The following is a 10,345-nucleotide window of genomic DNA, read 5'->3' as shown; positions in this document are numbered from 1 at the left end:
CCAGCCTCACAATAATAACTTTTGCAAGAACTAATTTGGTCTCACAGAACTGTCTTCTGAAGGCTGACTCCCAATGGCAGGCCCCTTTCACCACGACTAGCCCACGAACAGTGCCACACAGAGGAGGAAACTTTCAACACAGGAACTGCGGCACAACTCAAGTTCAGGTCTCTTAACCGGTGCCAGTCACAGTGGATCAAGCACCTATGTGGACACCTAGGTGTCCTTGGTTTCCTCCCAGGTCAGGAGTTTTGGGGTAATTGGTGGGTAGGCAGGAGTCTAAAAGTTACCGGTGCAGAGCAGTAGAAGGAGGGCATACCCAGCTTGGCTGGTCCAGGCACGTGTGGGAGGAGAGACTGTGATGAGGCAATAGTCTGAAAAGATCTAGTCCATTCTAAGAGACTGGAACTTTTTCTGGACCTCACAGTCAGAGTTAATAACACACCTGAAGTCCCTCACGGCTGCTATTCTCCTGTGGGCTCATTCTGTTTGTTTTACTTTCCTGTGAGAGAACATGGTAGCAGTCAACTTTGCTTGTCTTGGATTCCCGTGTAATCAACTTTTACAACCTAATATAATGCAGAGCTGTAATCCCAAATTAGGTACTCGTTCATGCCGGGACTCAGATAATGCACACGAAGGCAGCAAATACAAAACCTGAATGCGACTTTCTACAATCTACCAAAAACCGTTGAACGTATCCATTTTTGGAAATTAGTTGATAAACAGTACGCATGTTATCTGTGTCAGTTAGGAACAGATGGAGCAAGAGACTTAATCCCTTGTAAAACTCTGTTAAAGACTTCTGGAAAGTATCCCATTCTGTGCTGTTCAATACATACAGAGCAAAACACACCCCTTCTCTCTCTCTCTCTCTCTCTCTCTCTCTCTCTCTCTCTCTCTCACACACACACACACACACACACACACACACACAGCTCATACAACCCAGAGTCAAAACAGGTGGACAAACAGGAGCAAATACAGATGGAGGCATAAATTTAGACTCAGGCAACAGATAGAGTACAGAAACAAAGGAAGTGTGAAGTAGAGAATTCAACTCTGTATTTGTTCTTGGTTAAATGACTCGAGGAGGAGGAGGAGGAGGAGGAGGAGGAGGAGGAGGAGGAGGAGGAGGAGGAGGAGAACATTTGCTTTTAATGTAACATGGAGGCATCATTGGTAACTCAGAGTTAATCGCTGATTAACCTGGGCAGGAAATAGTGTCACGGGCACTTTAAGAAGTAAAAGCCGTTTCACACTCATGTTGCACACTCCTGGCACATTCAGTGCCCAGGGTGGACTTAGAACGTAGAGCACATTCCCTCGCAGTGTCTTTTCGCTGCTGCTCACCCCACCCACCCGGAAGGTGTAGATCGCCAGCACCACAACCTGGATGAATCCTCAGGTCCCATCGACGTGTTGGCAGAGTCTTTTCTCCGTTTCCAGTGAAGTTCTTGTCCCACACACCTCTAAGAGTACAAATGGGAGGAGGTGCTCTATCGTCCATTTGGGATTACCAACTTCAGTGAGGTTAAGCTTTAAGCACTTGGGATTTAAATGAAACGGGGTTGAACACTTGGTGGCACCAACGAAGAGCAGTGTTTTTTCGGAGATAGTCCTCAGGTCACTGACAGGCTTTCTTAAAGCTGAGGCCACAGACTTCCAAAGTTTCAGGGAGGACTAGACATCTGGAGTCACCGATCTCAGGAATGCTGGGTCTTGGAGGCTGGAAGCAGCTGCAGGACAGAATTGCCTTCTGCAGGCTCGGTCTTGGTCTTGAGGGCTGAGTCAGGAACAAATCTCCCCGCCAGCTGCCACTGGCTGAGTCTCTGAGGTCGGCTTGAGGCAGAAGCCTCAGGCGTTAGAGTCACTGACTGGTCTCTCCAGGTAAGTCTAGCCTTGAAGTCTTCAGGTGTATTCCTCTGAAAAGAGCTAGAATCTCTGGGGCTGGGTTCCCAGCTCCAGCTAGGAGCTGGGTGCGGAGGTTTTCTTCTTTCCTGCCTCTGCTGGTTTCTGCAGCTGCTCTGGCTTTGCAGTTCCAAATGTCCGAATTTCAAGAGATGTCAGCTAGGTACAAATGTGGGGATACACATAAGACGAAAGAAATGGGACTAATCTGTTCTGGTTGGCGAGGGGAAGAACCCGGAGCTAGCTAAAAGTTGTAGGAAGTTCATGATCAGATCTGCAGGTCTTTGTCTCTGCAGAGGCAGAGAAACTACAAAGAAAGTTTCCTATTCATCCCTGGTTAGTACTTTGGCCTTTGAAGGCAGCTTCCTTTAGCCAGGTATTTCCTTCTACAGGGTTAGGTGTGTGTGTGTGAGTGTGTGTGTTGGGGTAGTGTTGCTGCAGATAGCAGCTCCTCTGGCCAGGAGGCTCAAACATGTCAGCTGTCAGCTCTGTATCAGGAGAGCCCTGCCTATCTCTCTGATCACGGGCTTTGTTTACTGTGGCTTCAGTTTGGGTCTTCCTGTTGTGTCTTTCTTTTTTTTCCAAATTAAATTTTCCAAGTTTTCCTGGAGTCGGGCTAGATAAGTTAGGAAGTAAAGACACATGGCTTAGGAAGTCCTTGAGATTTACAAGACTCACCAGGCCTCCTCAGGATTACATAAGCAGTGACAATCACTAGAAAGGGGCTTCCCTAGTGAGTCTTAATGAGTTTTTCCTCCAGGATACAGCTACACAGCTGTAGCTCAATGGCAGAGTGCTTGCCTTGAATAGACAAGACCCTTGGTTTGATCCTAGCACTGTAAAAAAATAAATTGTGAAGTTCTGTGACTCCCTCTATTGTGTCATCAAACAGGCCTTGTGGGACTTCTAAATACAGGTTTGTATAGATTAAAATATTTCCCCCATTCTGTGGAGTTCACAGAAAAGTGGACATTTGACAGAACTTCCATGGGACCCTCCACCCCCTCCAAATAAAGCTTTAGTGAGTTCTTCTCAGAGTGTGCTGGACGTGACTTCCTGGCCACTGTCATCTGCTTATTTATTATTTTTAGGTCTCTCCCTCCATGGGATAGCCCTGAGTTATCAGGTACAGATGTAGCCCACATAAATGGCTACCAACTTCATGATGAATAGGGTGGTGTGTGTGTGTGTGTGAATCCTTCATGTCTTTGATCTGGCATGCAGTCATGGGACACTAAGTATATTTGAGTTCACAGTTTTGGGTTTTGTTTGTTTGCTGTTTCTTTTGGCTGAGAGCTCATGTTTGAGTGATCTTACTCTTCAGGCTATCTATGATTAAGGCTTACTTGTCTGGGTCACAGCCTGCAGGTGGTTTCATGGTGTGTGTGTGTGTGTGTGTGTGTGTGTGTGTGTGAGAGAGAGAGAGAGAGAGAGAGAGAAACAGAGAGGAAGCCAGAGACTATGAAGGATCCAGACTCCCTTGTTTGTAACAACTGTGAAGTAATTTTCTCTAGTAGACCAGCATTACTTACAAAAATATTGTCCCTAAAACTTAATTCTCTCCCAGCAGGCTTTGCCTCTTAAAGATCCCACTGCATCCCAACACAGCCTGAAGTAAAAACTTATTGTTTCTTTGAAAAGTCTGTGTGCCGGATGGTATTCTGCTGGGGCAAACATGTGAAGGAGTGTTTGCTAAAGCAAGCATGTGAGCATGATAAAGGATTCTTCACTAATGACACACACGTATTGGCTCACCTTACATTGCATAACTGAGCTCCGTTTGTCATGACTCCATAGAGAGAAACACACCAAACAACTCCTGGCGGGATGCTGGTGGCTTCTTGCTGTTTCTGCAGACTCCAGCCAATTGGCAGAGTAATATCAGCCGATGCCGACTCACGTGGAGTTTTGCTAAGACACAGTCACGTGCTGAGGCAGGACCTGTAGAGGACGCATGATGTTTGGAGGGAGGATAAACAGGACTCGATGGACGGTGACGGAGGCTTGCCTGTATCGCTGGTGTTGCAATGCCGCTTGGTCTTGAGTCTTCACTGATCTTCACTTTGTTGAGAGAGGCGTGGCAGAGAACTTCTCCTGGCGTCCCTGGTGTCCTAGTTCCTCCTGCTGACTTGTGCTGATTCGGCTGAGGCCTGGCTGTTTCTGCTGGGTCGTGCCCTTGCTGCTGATTCCCGTTTGCTACTCCAACACTACGGAACTCGACTGCTGATAAGTTCGTTCATGAAGTGTTTGTGAGCAGACTGAGCCACCACTGGTGATTTCTGCGAACTGAACTTGCTGGTTTCCTGACAATGCAGATGGGATTTGCTGTTTAGAACCATTTCTAAACAGGCCCACTTCCCCATAACCTTTCTTTTTCACTACCTCTGGTGGGTGAGTGGTAGCCTAGAAGGATGATGGTTAAAGCATTAAAAAAAAAATCATATTAAAAGTAGGGTTGAGAAAAATCAAAGCTACAACAGCCACACCAGGATCAGGCTTTGCAGTACATGAACAGATGAAGGACACAGTCAATCCATATCCAAACCAAACTCTCTACAGACATCTCTGTTCCAGTACAGCCTATGTGGCATCCAGGGGCCTGTTATCACACTGCTTCATTCATTCAATCCATCAGCACACACACACATACACACACACACACACACACACATTCAATCTATCAACACACACACACACACACACACAAACACACACACCTCTCTGTCTCTCTTTCTCTTCAGGGTCTCATTGTGTAGTCTAAGCTGGCCATAAACTCATAGAGATCCACCTCCTCTGTCTTCTGAGTACTGGGATTAAAGGTGTGAACCCATGCCCAGCATTCCACACATATATTTTGAGCGAGTAGCTATTGTACTAAGCGTAGGGGTACAGGCTAGGGTCTGATAAGATAATAGGGTCTGATTGGCCCTTGTGGCAAAGCTGTAGGTAAACTGTCTCCAAGGACAGGGAAAAGGAGACACGACCCTTCATGTAGCACATAAACAGATGACGGACACATGCTGGCTGGACCATTGGTAAACTAGCTGGGCAGTGCGGGAGAGCTTGCCCTGGTGTAGAAGTCTGGCCTGATTCTGCCTCCCAGCCCCATGTTCCCAAAATAAGACTCAGACTAAAAATATATTTACAAATACCTTGGCCATATGGTTAGGCTCTTCCGTGACTAGAATCATAACTTAAGATAAGTCATATTTTAATCGATGTTTTGCCACGCGGCAAGTTACCTGTGCCCAAGTACCATGTGTATATCTTCCTGGTGAATCTCATGCCTGGCTCTATTCCAGAATCCTTTCTCTCTCCCCAATGTCCCACCTCTACTTCCTTCCATAGGCCATCGACTTTTTAATTGACAGGTGATGCATCCATATAACACACAAGACATTCTCTCTATGCCCTGGTGGTGTGGGCACAGGAGAGCTGGTGGGCTGACCAAGTCAGGTACCTCCCAGGCCCAGATCTAGGGCTCTGCATTGGCCCACCCCAAGATCTATCCCATCTGTGATCTGCTGGAACTTGTGAAATGGCTGGCCCTTCAGATCCCAAGCTGCAGGCTCTCCATGACTCAGGGCAACAACAGGATATCGGAGAGGAGTCCTGGTGAGGATCTAGTACTGATTGTGACACACTATAACTTCTAGGGCAATATTCCAATATTCATTCTATTTCAATTTGTTCTCTCTCTCTCTCTCTCTCTCTCTCTCTCTCTCTCTCTCTCTCTCTCTCTGTGTGTGTGTGTGTGTGTGTGTGTAAGGTTGCAAGAGCAGAGGTCAGATGCGAGGGAGAGATGAGTGGGACTGGGGTGCATGATGTGATTTTCACAAACAATCAAAACACATTTTTTTTTAAAAGATAATACAACGGGATCTGGTCTGTCAGCTCACTGCCAAATTGACATTGAATATTTATAGAAATAAATGTATTTGGTAGTCTTCTGTTGCTATATGCCGTACTGGCTGGTTTTGTGTGTCAACTTGACACAGGCTGGAGTTATCACAGAGAAAGGAGCTTCAGTTGGGGAAGTGCCTCCATGAGATCCAGCTGTGGGACATTTTCTTAATTAGTGACCAAGGGGGGAGGGCCCCTTGTGGGTGGCACCATCTCTGGGCTGGTTGTCTTGGGTTCTATAAGAGAACAGGCTGAGCAAGCCAGGGGAAGCAAGCCAGTAAGAAACATCCCTCCATGGCCTCTGCATCAGCTCCTGCTTCCTGACCTGCTTGAGTTCCAGTCCTGACTTCCTTTAGTGATGAACAGCAGTGTGGAAGTGTAAGCTGAATAAACCCTTTCTTCCCCAACTTGCTTCTTGGTCATGATGTTTGTGCAGGAACAGAAACCCTGACTAAGACATATGCTAATTTTATGTTGTTCCCACCCCACCACTCTATCTGGTCTATTTCCTGAATAAAGACACAGAAACCTGGTATTTTATTCACAAGCTATAAGCCTAGACTAGACAGGTTCTGAGTGATACTGATTCTTTCACCTGTTAAAACCACACGAATGCCCATCACTTGCCAATCTGGTGTCTCCGTGGCTGCTTCTGCTCTATCAGCCTGTCCTCAAGGTACACTTCTGGATACCTGCTTCTGGTCCATCCTGTCTGATGGTGGCCTGATAGGGCTTCTTATAAGGTGCATAGGTGACTCAGAGGCAAAGCCCATCCCAGCATGTGTGATGATTTAAGAAAGCTGCAACACTGGAGCTCTCTGCACTGCCTGTAGGCAGCATGACAGGTCAGGGATTACTGTGTGCATATGGTCTGAGGGAAGGGGGCATTGTGAATTTTGTAAGTTTCAGGGACCCCTTGAGACTTGTAAATCGCTTGCTTCCTGAGTTTTAGAAAGCTCCAAGTAGGACTTTTCACTCAGTATGATATTGCTACATAACAATTAGGGGAGCAACTATTTTTTTTCCCAGACAGGGTTTCTCTGTATAGCCCTGGCTATCCTGGAACTCACTCTGTAGACCAGGCTGGCCTTGAACCCAGAAATCCGCCTGCCTCTGCCTCCCAGAGTGCTGGGATTACAGGTGTGCACCACCACCGCCCGCACCACCACCGCCCGTCGGGGAGCAACTCTTTAATACATGGGCATTTGATGACATTTTGTTTAAACTACCGCAGTGATGACATAAAGGGCCCGGTGACCAAATCAGACTGATGTGACTGCAGTACGAGACGCAGGTCACAGGAAGTAGTATCTGTGTTAAGATCTTAAATCCAAGAGGGTAATAACTGGCGGGCAGTCGGAGGTGGAAACTGCACAACTAGATGTCCCAGCGTAGCCTCTGTGTTTGTTCCTGAGCTGTACTGCTGCTCTTGCCTCTACAGTGTTTCCCACTTTTGATTTCTGCTTCTTGTCACTTCAGTTTCTTGTGTAGTTACTCCTCCGAAAGGAAACATTTACAGAACTCAGGAAGTAATTGAAACATACAAGGCCCTGGAGGTAAATGCAGGACTCTGAAAGCTCCTGATAGTTACAAGGTTTAGGAAACCATGTCCCTTGGGTTACATAACAGAAGCACTTGTGCAGGTGGAGGGATTCTCATCAGCCCTGGCACAGTTTCCTGAAACTTGTGCTGGCAGCTACAGGGATACAAACTTTGTGAGCTGTCACCGAGTTAGAATGGGTTTTTGAGTGATGTAATTGCGTTTGAGTCATGATGCTTTTGTGAGAAACCCTTATGAACTTACGGGCTCACTAAGCCAGACTTAGGTAGGATTGTTTCTCTGGTCTGTGGTTATGTCCTCTCTGTGGTGAAGAGATGCTTATGTCTCACTAAGAGAAGCCATACATCCATCCCATGGCTGACAAATGATAGCTCTCCAGAATGTCACAGCTATTATGTTGACGGCTGACTTTATGTTAAAAATTATAAAAATTACTGTGCTTGAGAGAACTGCAAAGCAAAACTGGACGTCCAAATGTTAAGGGTTGGTTTTGTAATTGTTTGGTCTTGTATAATTTGAACAAAACTATTGTTTGTGCAAGATAATGGGTAACAAGGTTAACCACTGTCACTGCTTCTGTAAACAAAAGCTTGTTTTACAGGAGCTAACCAGGACTGCAAGACATCTGTGTGTGAAAAGGAATGCAATCTTCTGATTGCAGGATGAAAGTAAATAGGTTTTAGTGCTTTCACTTGCTTATATAAACTCCTGACTAATGTAGCTTGGCATTACATTTGGGAATCCCCAGATTGGGGTGTAGCCCTAATGCCAATATGTGAATAAAAGCTTCTCTTTGTTGAAATATATTCATGATCAGACTGGTGAATCTCTAAATGACCCCAGACCCTTTATAAGATAAATCCAGCCCTTGAGTTAGAACAGCTTAATTAAAAAACAAACAGCCCATAAACTTTTTGACCAGGTGGTAGTGGCATATGCCATTAGTCCTAGCACTTGTGAGGCAGAGGAAGGATGACCTAAAACCTTGAGGCCAGCCTTATCTACAGAGGAAGTTCTAGGATATCCAAGACTATACAAAGTAACCTCATCTCCAAAACCAAAACCAAAACCAAAAAACCAAACAAAATAACCAGATGATTACATTGTTGTGATTACAATGTTGAATTAGCCACATTTTCCGGTTGCTGTGATAAAATACCGCACAAGAAGCAACTTAAAAAAGGAAGGATTCTTTTGGATCACAGATCAAGGGTACAGTCCATCATGGTGAGAAAGTCCTGACCACAGGCGCTAGTGGGAGGCAGCGGGTCACAGTGCATCTGCAATCAGGATTGCTTTCTCCTTTTTGTTGGAGATTGGTTCTATTGCTTTGATTCATTCCAGAATCTGCATGTCCAGATGCGGAAGGTCCTTGTACCAGTTGGTTTTTTTGATCAATCAATAAAGATGCCAGCGGCCAATGGCTGGGCATGGGGTTACATGGGCGAGAATGCAGGGAGGAACGGGACAGAATCACTGTAGCTTGCGGAAGTAGGATGGGGCGCAGCAGCGGCCGGAGACGAAACCAACCAGCCTTGTGAGATTTTGGGGAAATGGCCACTCACCACTTCCCCGATTGGGCCTGGGATAGCAGGGGAAGGTTTAGGAGTGCCCAGACTTTGAGGTAGCCAAGACATTAGAAAATTATGTGTGTGCGTCTTTCATTTGTGAATTGTCCCACTTTGATTAACCTAATCAAGAAATCACTCACTCGAGCCGGGTGGTGGTGGCGGCGCACGCCTATAATCCCAGCACTCTGGGAGGCAGAGGCAGGCCTCTGATTCCAGGATTTCTGAGTTCGAGGCCAGCCTGGTCTACAGAGTGAGTTCCAGGACAGCCAGGGCTACACAGAGAAACCCTGTCTCAAAATAAACAACTCGCTCACAGGCTTTGGCAAGATCTCTTCTTTAGATAGTCTCTCATGGGTGTGCCCAGAGTCTCTTTTTCCTAGGTGCTTCTAGATCCTGTCAAGTTGGCAATTAATATAATCCATCCCACGTGATATGAAATTCAGGTTTCAGTGTCTGTAATCTCACTAATCAATTCCCTGATGTATTGTTTATGGCTGCCGTAATAGTTCAATTGCAGGGCAGGATCATTGCCCCAGAAACCTTGTGGTCTGTAAGGAGACACTAATGGGCATTCAGGGGGCTGGAGAGATGGCTTAGCGGTTAAGAAGACTGCTCTTCAGAAGGTCCTGAGTTCAATTCCCAGCAATCACAGGGTGCCTCACAACCATCTGTAATGAGATCTGATGCTGTCTTCTGGTGTGTCTAAAGACAGCTACAGTGTACTTACATATAATAAATCTTTAAAAAAATGGGCATTCAGTTCTTGGCAGAGAAATCTGTTGATGTCTAAGCTAGGATGTGGCTCACCAATGGGTTTGTTCTGAAGCCCAAGACTGCCGGTGAGTGCTGACATCTTGTTACAATCCCCTCTGCTCTGGAGCAATCCCAGGGACAAGGGGTTCTACACTGCAGTGCCCAGCAACCCAGGCCCCATGTCCTGTGCCACTCTGTTCTCTATTACTACTTCTCTGGATACCTTACACTTATTCCCCACAAGCTAATGTTACACGTGTTCCCTCCCAAAGATACATTGCAGCCAGACTAATTGGGATTGGCCAGTGCAATTCAAATGTGGTTTGTAAATGACACCATTGCTACCTGATAGTCACTCTATCCAAATGGCAGCTTCAGTTGAACCTCATCTGAGTAGATGAGTGATTCTCAACCCATGGGTCAACCAGTTTGAAGGTAGGGGGTTGGGTCACCCTTTCACAGAGGTCACCTAGGTTCATTAGAAGACAGATATTTACATCGTAATTTGTAACAGTAACAAGATTACAGCTATGAAGTAGTAACAAAAATATTTTTTTTGGTTGGGGGGTGGTGTCACCACAATATAAGGAATTGTATTAATTTTTAACAGTAACAAGATTACAGCTGTGAAGTAGTAACAAAAATA

This window comes from Apodemus sylvaticus, chromosome 20 (genome assembly GCF_947179515.1).
Source record: "Apodemus sylvaticus chromosome 20, mApoSyl1.1, whole genome shotgun sequence".
Classification (NCBI taxonomy): Eukaryota; Metazoa; Chordata; class Mammalia; order Rodentia; family Muridae; genus Apodemus; species Apodemus sylvaticus.
The sequence above is the reverse complement of the archived record's forward strand: the minus strand, read 5'-3'. Positions refer to the sequence as shown.